The 15,303-nt window shown below is 37.4% G+C and overlaps 1 non-coding gene across 1 annotated transcript; it reads right to left on the bottom strand.

Annotated features, from left to right (window-relative positions):
• Positions 1 to 1,366: 1,366 nt before the first annotated feature.
• LOC131247721 (small nucleolar RNA R71) lies at positions 1,367 to 1,473 on the bottom strand. Its single transcript, XR_009171992.1, has one exon. It is a non-coding gene; the product is annotated as a small nucleolar RNA R71 (small nucleolar RNA).
• Between the last annotated feature and the right edge of the window lie 13,830 nt (positions 1,474 to 15,303).

Here is a 15,303-nt window from a genome sequence, read left to right on the forward strand (position 1 = left end):
TCGAGCATATACTCTCGATACCATCGACTGGCCGCTAGATGACACGAACTCAAATGTTAAACACTTTTGAAACCTTGTGCTAGCTGATCAAGGAAATCGAACATGCATCAATGTCATCGAATTTCGAACTCTGATTTTATTGACACGAGGTTCGATTCCTCAACATTTGAAAATGTGAGTGACTTGCCTCTGAAACATTTCAGGTCTAAAATATGATCGAGACACACTAAATATCATCGGAATTTGAATGTTGATGATATCGATGGAAGTGTTGATGCATCGATAAATCCAAAGATTTTTCGAGTGAGCTTGCTGGACAGTTTATGTCCACTCTCGATGCAATTGACCTAGCCTCGATATGATCGATATTTCAATATCAATTTTATCAAGTGACCCTCGATCCAAGAAGACAACCTGAAAATATTACAGGATAAAAATGTGTCCATGACCAATATCATCAAAGGGCTTCCGATATCATCGAGATTTGAATTCCGAGGATATCGAGGAGCACTTTGATATATCGAAGATTTCATGTTTTGCCATAACAGAACTTTGGACACAGAAGATATGATGTTGATTTTATCGAGTCAACTTCGATAGACTCGAGATTCAAATTTTGATGATATCGATACGCTTATCGATATATCGATAATTCTGTCAAGATATTTATGTGGTTGTTGGACATCTTATGTCCTCAATTTGATAATCTCGAGTGAGCTTCAAGGACATCGATAACGAGGGTTGATTTTATCGAACCATGTATCGATAAATTGACGGAGGTAAAAAACTTAAAGATTTTTCATGAAGTTTGAAAAAGTTTTCTAACCCCAAAACCCTATGATATTCTAATTAGTTTTAAGGGTTTAAATTACCTGGTGTTTTGGGACGCGTTGTGAGGCTAAGATTTACCTGAGGCGAGTTCGAGCACACATCTGGTTGAGGTAGACACTTGATCAATCTTCCTATGGGGCTCTTTCGTCTAGCTGACTCAATGCACATGCTATTTGACAAACCATGGCACTTTTACCTGCACCCTCGCCTAATACTTTATGAGATTACTTACAACCGGCGGGGGTGACCACCCCTTCTTGTATGGTTTTTCCAAGCAACATAAGAAATATGGATATTAAGCCTGGAGTGATCCAACTCCTTCCAAAGTTCCTTGGACTTGAATATGAAAGTCCATACCTGCACTTGCAAGAATTTGACAAGGTCTGAGGACATGGTCAGTCTGAAACAATTTCCTTTGTCCTTGAAAGAAAAAGCTAAGGCGTGGTTGCACTCACTACGTACGCAATCTATTGGCACATGGAATGACATGTTGAAGGAGTTCATAAAAAAATTCTTTCCATACCATAAGACAAACACCATCAGGAAGTTGATCATACACTTCACCCAAAAGGAAGATGAATCATTCTTCCAATGTTGGGAATGATTCAAGGATCTCGTCAGTTCATGCCCACAACACGGTTTTGAAATGTGGTGCATAACTACTTTCTTCCACGATGGACTGACATCTTCCATGCGCCAATTCATCGAGATGATGTGCAATGGGGAGTTCATGAATAAAAATGTCGATGAGGTGTGGGATTACTTTGACAAACTCGCTGAAACTATACAATCATGGGACATCTCCCCAAAATCTAGTACCAGATCTAAGCTTACCCAAACAAGGGAGAGAGGTAGGATATACTTGCTGAAAGAGAATGATGATATAAATTCTAAAGTGGCCAGTCTCGCAAGGAAGGTCGAGGCCATGGAACTTAAGAAGGATAAGGCCAAGGAAGTTGTTTGCAGTATTTGTGCTTGCAACATACACACAACTGAAAATTGCCCAATGATACATGCTTTTCAAGAGGCACTGAACGAGCAATCGAATGCCGTGAACAACTACTAAAGACCTTTCAGTGGACCCATATCTAACACGTACAATCCTAGTTGGGGAAATCATCCGAACTTTAGTTGGAGGAATGGACAAACCGCTACTTCTCAAGGAATCCCTAACAAATTCTTAAATCAAGGGAAACCTCAAGAGGATCCGGTCTCGAAACATATTCAAAATCAAGAGCTTATCAATAAGAATATATTGCAAACCCTTCAAAACCTTTCAAAGGCCATACAAGGGCGTGAGACAAAAAAAAAATCAATTGGGGAAAAAGGGATTCTTCTAGTCCAAACTTTCCCCAATCCTAAACCGTAATATGAAATAAGTGATCCAAGCTCTTCAAATCAAATGGAGCAAGCTAAATCTATCACCACTCTTAGGAGAGAGAAGATAATTGATAAATCTATTCTAGTAAGGGCTGAAAAGTCTAAGGACCCAGAAGTAGATGAAACTGATAAACCTTGCAACACTCTACAAGATTAGAACCGAAACCTTTGAGCAAGCCGATTGCTCCATTCCCCCAACAGTTGATTGTAACAAAATCATTCTCTAACTCTCAGGACATTTTAGAGGTGTTGAAACAAGTGAAGGTCAATATTCCTTTACTAGATGCGATTAAACAAATACCTTCATATGCCAAATTTCTTAAAGACTTATGTACGACCAAAAGACGGCAAAATATTCAAAAGAAAATCTTTTTAACTGAAAAAGTAAGTGTCATCCTAAAGCAAGATGTGCCACAGAAATACAAAGATCCCGGTAGCCCAACCATTGCTTGTGTAATTGGGAATTACTGCATTGAGCACGCACTTCTTGACTTAGGAGCAAGTGTAATCTAATTCCTTACTCGATCTATGAACAACTAGGTTTGGGTGAATTGAAACCCACCCAAAGCACATTACAACATGCTGATCGCTCAGTTCATGTACCGAGAGGGATAATTAAGGATGTGTTGGTCCAGGTTGATGAATTCTACTACATGGTAGATTTTATTGTCCTAGATACTTAACCCATCATGGACATGAGCACTCAAATTCCTGTCATTCTTGGTCGCCCATTCCTTGCCACATCAAATGCAATCATTAATTATAGGAATGGAGTCATAAGTTTGTCCTTTGAAAATATGACATTGGAGTTGAATATCTTTTTCAATGTGGGCAATTAATTAGAGGATGATGACGATTCCCACGATATTAACATGATTGATTCTTTTGTGGAAGATAGAATACTTTTGACCTTATCCTCTGACCCTCTAGAGACATGTCTGGCCCACTCCCATGATTTTAATGATGATATGATTAGGAAAAAGGGGGCCATGCTTGATACCATGCTGGTATTTGAAGTTAACCGGTGGAGGCCACAATTTGAAGAATTGCCTCAAACTGATATAGTGCCTCTACCATCTAACCTCAAGGCACTGAGGCTTGACATAAAACCTTTGCCCTCTGATTTGAAATATGTCTATTTAGGTCAAGATGAGACATACCCGATGGTGATTTCTTCCCACCTTGAGCAAGAATAAGAGAGTATGCTCATTTCCACTCTTATGGAGCATAAGGGAGCCCTTGGATGGTCGATTGCAGACCTCAAGGGAATTGATCCTTCGATTTGTACTCACTGCATTTATCTAGAGGATAATGCGAAGACCTCCCGACAACCACAACATAGATTAAATCCAAACATAAAAGAAGTGGTTAAGGCCAAGATTCTTAAGCTATTGATGTGGGTATCATATACCCTATATCCGATAGTCAATGGGTGAGTCCAACTTAGATAGTTCCTAAGAAGTCCGGAATCACCATTGTAGCCAATGCTGACAATGAACTTGTGCCAACTAGAGTCACTACTGGTTGGAGAATATACATTGACTATAGGAAGTTGAATACCATCACGAGGAAGGACCACTTTCCTTTGCCCTTCATTAATCAAATTTTAGAAACGCTAGCTGGTCATTCCTATTATTGTTTCATTGACGGATATTCGGGCTACAATCAGATCAAGATAGCCCTTGAAGACCAAGAAAATACCATGTTCACATGTCCTTTTGGTACCTTTGCTTACCAGAGGATGCCATTTGGGCTGTGTAATGCCCCTGCCATCTTTCAGCAATGTATGTTGAGTATTTTTATTGATATGATGGGGCAATATTTAGACGTCTTCGTGGATGATTTCTCAGTTTTTGGTCTATCCTTCGGTGAATGATTTGAAAATTTAAAAGATCTGCTGAAGCGATGTGGGGAAAAGAATTTGTACTAAATTGGGAGAAGTGTCATTTCATGGTTCGTAAGGGGATTGTCCTTTGACATATCATCTCGTCCAAAGGAATTGAGGCAGATAAGGCTAAGATTGATCTTATCTCTAACTTACCTCCACCTAAGAACATACGAGACATGCGATCTTTTTTAGGACACGCTGAATTTTACAGAAGATTCATAAAGGACTTTAGTCAACTCTCTCATCCTTTATGCAATCTACTTCAAAAGGATATCCTATACGAGTGGACTGAGCAATGCCAGGAAGCTTTTACTAAGCTTAAGGGCATATTAACCCTTGCACCTATCATGTAACCACCCGACTGGAACATTTTTTTTAAAATTATGTGCTACTTGTCTAACTATGCTCTTGGGGCAGTTTTAGGCCAGAGAAAAGAAAAGAAGCCCTACATTATTCATTACGCAAGTAGAACTCTAAATCATGCCCAAGTGAATGAACTACTCTACTACGAAAAAGGAACTCTTAGCCATGGTGTTCGCTTTGGAAAATTTTAAGTCCTACTTGATCGATCCAAAATAGTTATTTACACAGATCATGCGGCACTCAAGTATCTCCTTTCTAAGAATGATGCTAAGACCCATCTGATAAGATGGATCCTTCTACTTTAAGAATTCGATTTGAAAATAAAAGATAAAAAGGGAGTAGAGAACGTAGTGGCTAACCATCTTTCCCGCCTTGATCTCTCTGATTCCCTTGAGATGACACATATCAATGACATGTTCCTTGATGAACAACTGTTTAAAGTCTCCCATTCACCTTGGTTTGTGGATATTGCTAATTATCTTGTTGCAGGTTTCACACCGACACATTAGACTGTGTAAGATAAGAAAATGTTTTTTATCGAGGTATGCAAATTCTTCTAGGATAATCCATATCTATTTAAATATTGGCCAGACCAAATCTTGAGGAGATTTATGCCAGACAATGAACACCAAAATGTCATCTCCTTCTATCATTCTCAAGCTTGTGGTGATCACTTTTCTACCAAAAAGACCATAGCCAAAATTTTGCAGTGTGGCTTTTACTAAGCCACTATGTTCAAGGATACTTATGAGTTTTACAAAGTTTGTGAGCATTATCAGAAATTGGGAGCATTGTTCCATCAAAACATGATGCCCTTGAACCCCATTCTGATCATTGAAGCATTTGATTGCTAGGGTATCGATTTCATGGGACCATTCCCACAATCTTTCAGGAATTTATATATTTTGCTCGCCGTAGACTATGTCACTAAATCGGTCGAAGCAATTCCATGTCGAAATAATGATCATCAAATAGACATTAAATTCTTAAAAGAGAACATCCTTTCTCGATTCAGAATACCTCGAGCCATCATTAGTGATGGATGTTCACATTTTTTTAATGAGCCATTTGCAAACTTAATGAAGAAATATGATATCTCTGTAAGTGCTATGGTTTCCTGCTCCTTTAATTCTCAAATTTTGTGGTGCCAAAAACATAATCTGTGTCTTGTGTAACATGTTGATTTATATGTTCAAGACACTGCATCATAATGCTTCAAGTTAAGAACGGTGATCTACTTTAAGAAATGCAAGGTCAAGTACTTTGTCCACTTCTATAAGCTTCAATGTTGAAAGTTTTTAAAGCTACATTGAAAAGATGAGTGCTTGTTCAAGACTCAAGATAATGTTCAACTCAAGATCAAGTACAACTCAAGAATGACAAATCCAAGCTTTAGAAGATCTCAAGTTCAAGCTACATCATGTAGAGATCTCAAAGCTTCATAATCTTCAAAGGTTAACCATCATCTGAAGAAATGAAGATTCAATGTCCATATTTCACATTTAAGGAATGAATGACCTTAGATTGACCTTACGGTAGGTCATTTTGTATACATAAGTCAATTGAATTATTTTATAAGTGCTTGGTGTGTTCTAAGATTAGTCCTGGACCTTGTTCGACTAGTCCTAAAACTACCTTGACCAGTCCAAGAAATTCTAAGACCAGTCCTAAGTTTGTTGCAAATTTTTGAAATTTTTTAGTTATGCTACAACCAGTCCTGGATTCTGTTCGACCGGTCATGTGAACAGTGCACGACTCGTCCTACGACCAGTCCAGGATCTATGACTCAAACTACAGCGAACAAACCTAGTACCTCACGACCAGTCGTAGGATGGTCACGACCAGTTGTGGAGGTGTCACGACCGGTTGTGCAAGGCCTATGACCAGTCATGAAATGGTTTTATCCGATCGTGCTCAAAATTTGAAAATGCAGTTTGTCCTACAACCAGTCGTAGTGTCCATAGGACTAGTCGTAGATGCGATTTCTGCAACTATAAATAGAGCACGAATTTCAGAGTTTTATTTCGAATTCAGGAAAAATCAAAGCATCACTTTGAGAGATAAGTTTGTGTTCTTTTTAAGCTACATTGTGCATATTTAATATTCTCTTTTGCTTAGATTTTCTTATTTAATTTTTTTCTGCATTCCAATCTAATTTGAAAGAGGAATTGGGATATTCCACTTCATGGAATCAAAATCAAATAGAGCTAGCCCAACTTGATTTAATTTAAAATTAATTAGAACTTAGAACCATTTCAAAGTGAGTATTGGACATTGAACTTCTATATTCGAACTTATACTCCAATTGGTTCTTCCAAGCTACTACAAAAGGAGAAATCCATGCATTTTACATTATTGTAAATTTTATTATTTTGGTTTCTTTTGAGATTAAGTTAAAAAAATCTCATTGTGTTGGTTATTTGAGGAGAGCCAAAAAACTCAGAGGTTAGAGTTTTTAAATTGTGTAAGCCCATTTGAAAGACACAATTGTGAAGGTTTTAGGTGAACCTGAGAAACCTATTTTCATAGTGAACACTAATATCCCCTGTGTGAGGATTAAAGGAGTGGAGTAGCAACCTGTGTGGCTGTTGTTTAACAGTTAGTGAACACACAGGAGAACCAATATAATTCTTTGTGTCTTGTGATTTGAATGTTTGTTTAATTTCTATTTCTTTTATCATTCAAATTTATGGGATGTATGTATGGATGTGAATATTGTAATATTTACATTTCAAGCATTGTGGGGAATGTCGTAATAGCTTAGAATTTATTTCTTGTTATTTCCTTTATTTTCTTTCAGTTTGAGTTTTTGATATTCAAATTGTTCTAGTAAGGTTGTCCTTCCATAAACCCTTTGTTTTTATGGTGCAAGGTTGTCCTTAGAATAACATTGGTATCAATCTCTCTATTTAAGGTTGATTTACATTTCCGTATGGTGATTTGTTTAAAGTGCTATCTTTCCTTAATTTATTTAAATTCCGTTGTTAAAGTTTTAATTTGGCATAGTCTTATTCACCCCCCCCCCCCCTGTAGGACATATAACTAGGCCTTTTCAAGTGGTATCAAAGTCTAATAGCTCATTTTAATTGTTATATTTTTGGATTTATTTCCTGAGCTAATCGATTTAAGCTATTTATAAGATGTCAAATTTTGATAGCCTTTCAGTCACTAGGCCTCCACCATTTGATGGCTCCAATTATGCCTATTGGAAAGCCATGATGAGGATTTTCCTTAAATACATAGATGAGAGTGTGTGGTAAGCCACAGTGACTGAATGGACCCCTCCTACCATTGAAGCAACTGGTATCGATGGATCCAAATTAATGGAAGTCTCACCTTATTTTTCTTGGACTACAATTCAGAAAAGTGAGAGTAGTGCCAATGCAAAAGCACTAAATGTAATCACTTGCGCACTATTACCAGATGAATTCAAAAGAATTATATCCTGTGATACTACAAAGCAAGCTTGGGATATTTTAGAGATGACACACGGGGGAACATCAATTGTCAAGAAATCTAAATCCAACTCCTTATAACCAAATTTGAGGAAATACATATGGAAGAAAATGAAATGTTCATGGACTTTTATACAAGATTAAAGGACATTATGAACTCTATGTGGGGTCTTGGCGATAAAATTCCAGAAAGTAAAGTGTGTGCAAAGATACTATGCTCACTACCTAAACAGTTCAACTCAAAGGTTACCGCGATCTAGGAACTTCGTGATACGGACAATATGAGGGTAGAAGAACTAGTTGGGTCTTTACAAACTTATGAGTTAAATTTTAAAGCTCCTAAAGGTAAATCTATTGCCCTTAAATCTTCTAAATGTATTTCTCAAGAAAATTCTGATTTTAAAAATTTTGAAGATGAAATGGCACTTTTAGCAAAAAAGTTTTACAAGATTTTCAAAAGTAAAAAGAGGGTTGATTTTCAAAAATCAAATGATAAGAAAAGATCTAAATCTAAATCTAAAACTTGAAAATATTTAAAAGATAGGCAATGTTACAACTGCCAAGAATATGGGCATTTAGCAAACAAGTGTCCTAAAAAGGACAAACCTAAAAAGAAAGGAATGTTGGCTACTTGGGATGAATCTTCTGGCACTGAAGCCTCTTCTGAATCAGAAGATTCTGAAACCGAGTCGGGCACTGAGGTTAAAGCCCTTATAACTCTAGCCAAGTTCACTTTTTCAGATCATGATGATTTAACTAGTGAAGAAAATCCAAATAGTGATCATGAAAATGAAGAAGACTTTCAAGATGCTTACAATGCCTTATACAAGGAAAGTTGTAAAATTGCCGTAAAACTAAAACTTCAAAAAGAAAAGTTTTTAAAACTTAAAGAAAATTTTGATTCACTTTTTTTAGAAAGATCCCACATTTTAGATTGTTTTGAAAAATCAAAATGCAATTTAGATTTCAAAACTTCTCTGATTTAAAATCTAAAATCTGAAAATGAAAATCTTCAACTTGAAGTCTCTTCTCTTTTGAGTTTAAAGGATACATAGAGGTATGCCCAAGGTGATCCAAAATTAGAAAAACTTTTGTCTAGATCAAGAAAATGTGGTGACCAATCCGGTTTGGGCTATGATAAAAGTGTTCCTCCTAAATAGAAGAATACTTCTCCTAAGTTTGTAAAAGGAGAGTTCTCAAACTCAAAAGAGAATAGTTCAAATCAAAATTTTTCTAAAAATACTGAAACTTTTCAATCTTTCAAACCTAAAAGTAATCATATCAACTATAAAAATCAGAATCAAAACCCTTTGGTTGAGAAAATAGTTGATTTACTTAAGGAGCTCTTAAAATCTAACTCAGTGGGTCATTCTTACAACAACTACAAACATAAGAAGACCAACTATACTCTTAAACTCAAAACAATTATGAAATGGGTTCCTAAGGTTACTTGCTTGGTTGTCCACACGGCTTTCAAAGCTTCAAGCCATTCAAAGTGGTACCTAGATAGTGGATGCTCCAGGCTCATGACTGGTGACAAAGGTCTGTTCACCACTCTTAAAGACATGACTGATGGTTCAGTCACATTCGGTGATGGTAGCAACTACAGGATTATTGGCCAAGGTACGGTTCAACTTTCTAACATCCCCTTATTTGAGAATGTTCTGTACGTTGAAGGTTTAAAACATAACTTGTTAAGCATTTCTTAAATATGCGATAAAAATCATAGTATTAAATTTTCTAACCTAGGGTGTGAAATTTTAAACAAAAATGGTTCAATAATATTAACTGGTCATAGAACTTCTGAAAACTGCTACATCGTAAGTGATTCTAGCTCATCTATTCAATCATGTTACATGGTCCATACCGATGAGACTGAATTATGGCATAAATGCCTTGGACATGTACATTACCGCAATTTGTATATATTGAGCAAAAGAGAACTAATAAGAGGTCTACCTAAACTACAAAAAGTAGACAAGATATGTGGCGAATGCTAGATTGACAAGCAAACTAGGAGCACTCACAAAAAGGTGAACTCTAATGCCACATCAAAACCACTTGAGCTTCTCCATATGGATCTTATAAGACTAACCAGGATGGAGAGTTGAGGTGGCAAAAAATACATACTGGTAGTCGTGGATGATTATACCAGATTCACTTGGGTAACCTTCTTAAGGGATAAATCAGAAACCCTTGATGAAGTAAAAACGATTCTCAAACAAATCTAAACTAAAAAAGGTTCTCAAGTTAGTAAGATCCATAGTGATCATGGATCAGAATTCAAAAATAGCAGTTTTGAGAAATTCTGTTGCGATCACGGAATATCACATGAATTTCTGCACCTAAAACACCACAACAAAATGGAATTGCTGATAGAAAAAATAAATTGCTTCAAGAAATGGCAAATGTAATGTTGAATAGTATGAAACTCCTTAAAAATCTTTAGGTTAAAGCTGTAAATACTGCATGCTATATAATCAACCGGGTTTATACAAGTAAAATTTATAATAAAACTGCTTATGAACTATGGTTTGATAAGAAGCCTAATATCAAATACTTTTGAGTTTTTTGCAGTAAGTGCTATATTTTACGTGACTGTGAAAATCTAGGTAAGTTTGACACTAAGAGTGATGAAGGTATCTTTTTAGGATATTCTTTGAATAGTCGTGCATATCGAGTGCTGAATAAGAGGTCCGATGTTATTCAAGAGTACATTAATGTGGTCATTGACGATCACTTAATTACACCTACCTCAAGTTCAGACAGTGATGAAGTTCTTTTAATTAACAAACTAGATACTTCATCAAATCAATCTAACTCTGATTTGAGGACTATTAAAGATCATCCAACCACTCAAATTCTTGGAAACCGTTTCACTGGTGTGCTCACTCGTAGACAACTAGAAGACATATGGAATTACATGTGCTTTACATCCCAGATAGAACCGGCTAATGTAAAAGAAGCACTTACTGATGAAAACTGGATAGTAGCTATGCAAGAAGAGCTTAACCAATTTATGAGAAATGATGTTTGATATCTTGTTCCTAGACCTAAAGATAAAAACATTATAGGAACTAAGTGAATTTTCAAAAATAAGTCTGATGAACTTGGTAATATAATTTGAAACAAGGTTAGACTAGTTGTACAAGGGTACACTCAAATTGAAGGCATCGATTATGATGAAACCTTTGCCCCAATAGCTTTTCTTGAATTAATTAGACTATTCATATCCATTGCTTACTTTAGAAAATTCAAAATTTATCAAATGGATGTAAAGAGTGCCTTCTTAAATGGCGATCTACATGAAGAAGTTTATGTTAAACAACTAATGGGTTTTGAAGACCCTAAGAATGCTGATCATATCTATCGCCTAAAAAAGGCTCTCTACAGTTTGAAACAAGCTCCCAGGGCATGGTATAAAAAATTGACTAAGTTTTTACTAAGTCATAATTTTCAAATGGGAAGTGTTGATAAGACTCTTTTTGTTAAGAAACATAACAATGATATCTTAATGGTGCAGATCTATGTTAATAATATTATTTATGGATCTGCCTGTACTAACATGACTGTTGAGTTTACAGATTTAATGAAATCTAAGTTTAAAATGAGCATGGTTGGGGAATTGAATTATTTCCTAGGGTTGCAAGTAAAATAACAACCTAATGGTATTTTCATTTCTTAGACCAAATATGCTCTAAACTTTATTAAAAAGTTAGGATTTGAGAATGGTAAGAATTTTGATACTCCTATGAGTACAACATTAAGACTCTCAAAAGATTCTATAGGTAAAAATGTGGATCCTAAATTATATCGTAGTATGATTGGTAGTTTACTTTATTTAACTACAAGTAGACCTGATATTGCTTTTAGTGTTAGTATTTGCACTAGATATCAAACTGACCCTAAAGAGCCACATCTAGCTACTATTAAGAGAATTCTTCGATATGTTGCAAATACTATTAATTTGGGTCTCTGTTATCCATATGATACTAGTGTTCAGTTGGCTGGGTGCACTGATGCTGATTGGGCTGGTAATATCGATGATAGGAAATCAACTAACAGTGGTTATTTCTATGTCAGAAATTATTTAGTTTCTTGGTTTAGCAAGAAGCAAAGTTCTGTATCACTTTGAACTGCTGAGGCTGAATACATCGTAGCTGGAAATGCATGTACTCAGCTTGTTTGGATGAATAAAATGTTAAGCAATTATGGAATTGCACAGGAGTTAATGGTTTTATATTGTGATAATTTCGGTGCAATAAATATTTCTAAAAATCCCATTCAACATTCATGTACCAAGCACATTGACATTAGGTATCAATACATTCGTGAATTAGTGGAAGAAAAAATAATATCTTTGGAATATATTCCGATTGAAAATCAACTTGCTGACATTTTTACTGAGCTGCTAGACAAAAGCAGGTTTAATAAATTGAAATTTGATCTTGGCATGTGCAATCTAAATTGAATATTCATGATTGCTTATATCATAGTGTATATATATTTGATAATTTATTGGTTTAAATTTCAAATTTTTATGAAAAATGCACGTTTTTGATGGTACATGACTAGTAGTGGACGTGCTCGACCAGTCGTGTAGCGCACTGGCCCTTTTAAAATTTGGGAAAAACTTTTTCTTCTTCATTTCATCTTTCCTCTCCAATGAGCCAACGACCGACCTGTCATACCCACCTTCCTAGATCTTCAAGGTTAGTGCATCATTTGCATTTTTGTTGTAGATTCTAGTCAATATTACTTCATTTTGACTCTTGGAGTAATTTATTTTTTGATTCATTGCAATTTTGGGGTTTTCTTTTAAAAAATCTATTCTAGCCAAACCCCACTCTACATCCTTTGTAATCTCTTGATTCTTTGTACTTTCAGTTGCAAATGGATGCTAAAGGTAAAAAGAAAACTTTTCGTGGTCCATTATCTTCTAGATCAACTCTTATCTTCGGTCACCCGAAGATGATCCCTCACATGTGCGGGATTTGCGATTGCACAATGTCATTGTTGAATGACCTGTTGATCTTGACCACATTGCTCCTTTTAGTATCCTTCCTCTTCTCCAAGTTGTGGGATGGGCTAACATCTTACATTGGGGTGAGCCTGCATACCAGTCTATTTCTCAGGCCATGTTTGCATGCATTTCTGATTTTTCATCTGAGAATTTGTCACGCCCCAGACTCGGTAACCGGACTCACAAGGAACCCGATGGCCGGTTCTGGCCGCAACAGCCTCCGTAGTACCCCATTCTCGGCTCCTGAGGTAGGTTCCGATCCTGGGATCCTACAAGGAGGATTTTCATAACAATATAATCATTTCCAATGCGAGCATACCCAAGATCACAGCAAGTACATCTGAGAATAACAAAGGCACACATCACAAAATCCACTAAAAATTTGAACTTTTACAATCATTCAAAAGGTCCAAAAGGACATACATGAGAATAAAAAGGAAAAGAGAGAAAAATCAGCAACACTGGAGTCCTCACTGCTCAACTCTACTCCATGCTCTGCTGCTACGGCGCCTACCTAGAGTCTCCTGCACGTATCAATCGTGCATAAGCTTATAGAAGCTTAGAGGGTGGTGTAAGTGTGTGACAATGGTGCACAGAAGAATAGTAGGAGGTATAAGGAGAGAAGCATAATCAATGAATATATCACTAGTCTTACCAAGGCTTACCATGAATGCGATGCAATAAGTAATGAATGCCATACCAAGGCAATGTATGAAAGGGGGGCTTGTACAGCCAATGCTAATGCGATGTAAGTAATGTCAGTGCTCATATCCAAACCATAAGTCAAGTACATTTTCAATCATAAGGAAATCACCGGGGTCCATTACAATGCTAGAGCTCTACAGACCCGTACAGTCAAACGAGCGTAAGAGACCTCACTACCCGCCTGTGGACAGCCAATCACCAACAAGGCCTGAAGGTAGCAGACCCATTTACGAGCTGGTCAGACTCAACCTAGCAATGCCTCCTCATACCAGGCAGGTAAGGCCACTCCCCTATCCAATCGACTACACGACAGTGGGAGTCGCGGCCTAACGGTATAAGGCCCTCGTGCGCTCATGTATTCCACCCGGTCACGGCGTTGGAGCAGATCCTTGGTACCATGGAAGTTTTGGGAATCTCACCCATGGGCATCCTACGCACCCAGTATGCTCAAGTAATATTTCCGGTGTCCACACATGCGGCCATCCACAAATGTCCCTGTGGAGGCAAGGCCCTGATGAAGCAAGGGCGGTATCCTCATGAAATGCGATGCCAATGCATGAGTCGCACACACAAATCATGCACAAGTTTCAGGCACTCAATGTGCAAAAGGGGAAGAAACTCCATCCCTGAATGACCACTATACAATGCAATCAATTCATACAGATGATGCATATGGGTTGCAACGATGTAAGTGTGCTACCTGAGGAATATGAAATCGTCTGTCCCAAGGAGGGTCAAGACCTAGGCACATCGACAGGTATTCTAAGAAGAAGAGAAGTCCTCTAGTGGGAGCCCAGTACTTTGGGATGACCCACAAACTAAGAGAGTCAAAATCTTAAGGAGGAACAGTCCTAGCCAGGCCCAAGGTGGGCCTTTAACCACCTATAAGGGCCTCTATGGGCCTACCTTAGGGCCACCAAGGAGGACATCCAACCTCAACTGGGTCCCAAAAGGTAGCCTACTATATATGCAAAGAAAGGTCCAAGGCACAATCAACCCATGGCCTAGTGGGCCATACACTAAGCCCAAAAATAAAGGCAACCTGGTGGGCCCTTAAGCAAGGTTAGGGCCCAACCATAAGGGTCATAGGTTCATTCATTGTGGTAGGCCTAATGGGCAGCCCATTATCCCAACATATGGAAAATTCTTAAATTTTTAACACATGTAAGTTGGGCCTCACATCTCGGGCCAAGTATGGATTTATTATAGTGGGCAAACAAGGGCCCAACTACTTGAGTATTTAGCCCATAAGGCCCATCAGAATGACATGGTAAATATAGGACCCAAGGGTTCAATGGGCCTATCAAAAGTTCCAGCCCAACCAAGGCTATAAGGCCCTTACTTAACTAAGAGACTAGCCCAAGAAGAATCCTATTTGGGATGGGCCTTTAATCATACACTAATTAAGCCCAAAAAAATAAAAATTAAGATGATAAGATACTGACATAAATCCTCCTCAAATCTAGTGGGCCATATTGCCCCAAAGAACATCTATAGGCAATAGTTATTGGGCTCAATGCCAAATTCCAGCCCACCCAAATTTCTGGGTTGGTTGGAGTTCAGCATTAGAAGTATTTTTTTTGTATAATTAATTCTGGATGGCTCACACACATCACTGTGGGCCCCACCAGATGAGAGAGGATATACAATACATATAT

Source organism: Magnolia sinica, chromosome 5 (assembly GCF_029962835.1).
Source record: "Magnolia sinica isolate HGM2019 chromosome 5, MsV1, whole genome shotgun sequence".
Taxonomy (NCBI): domain Eukaryota; kingdom Viridiplantae; phylum Streptophyta; class Magnoliopsida; order Magnoliales; family Magnoliaceae; genus Magnolia; species Magnolia sinica.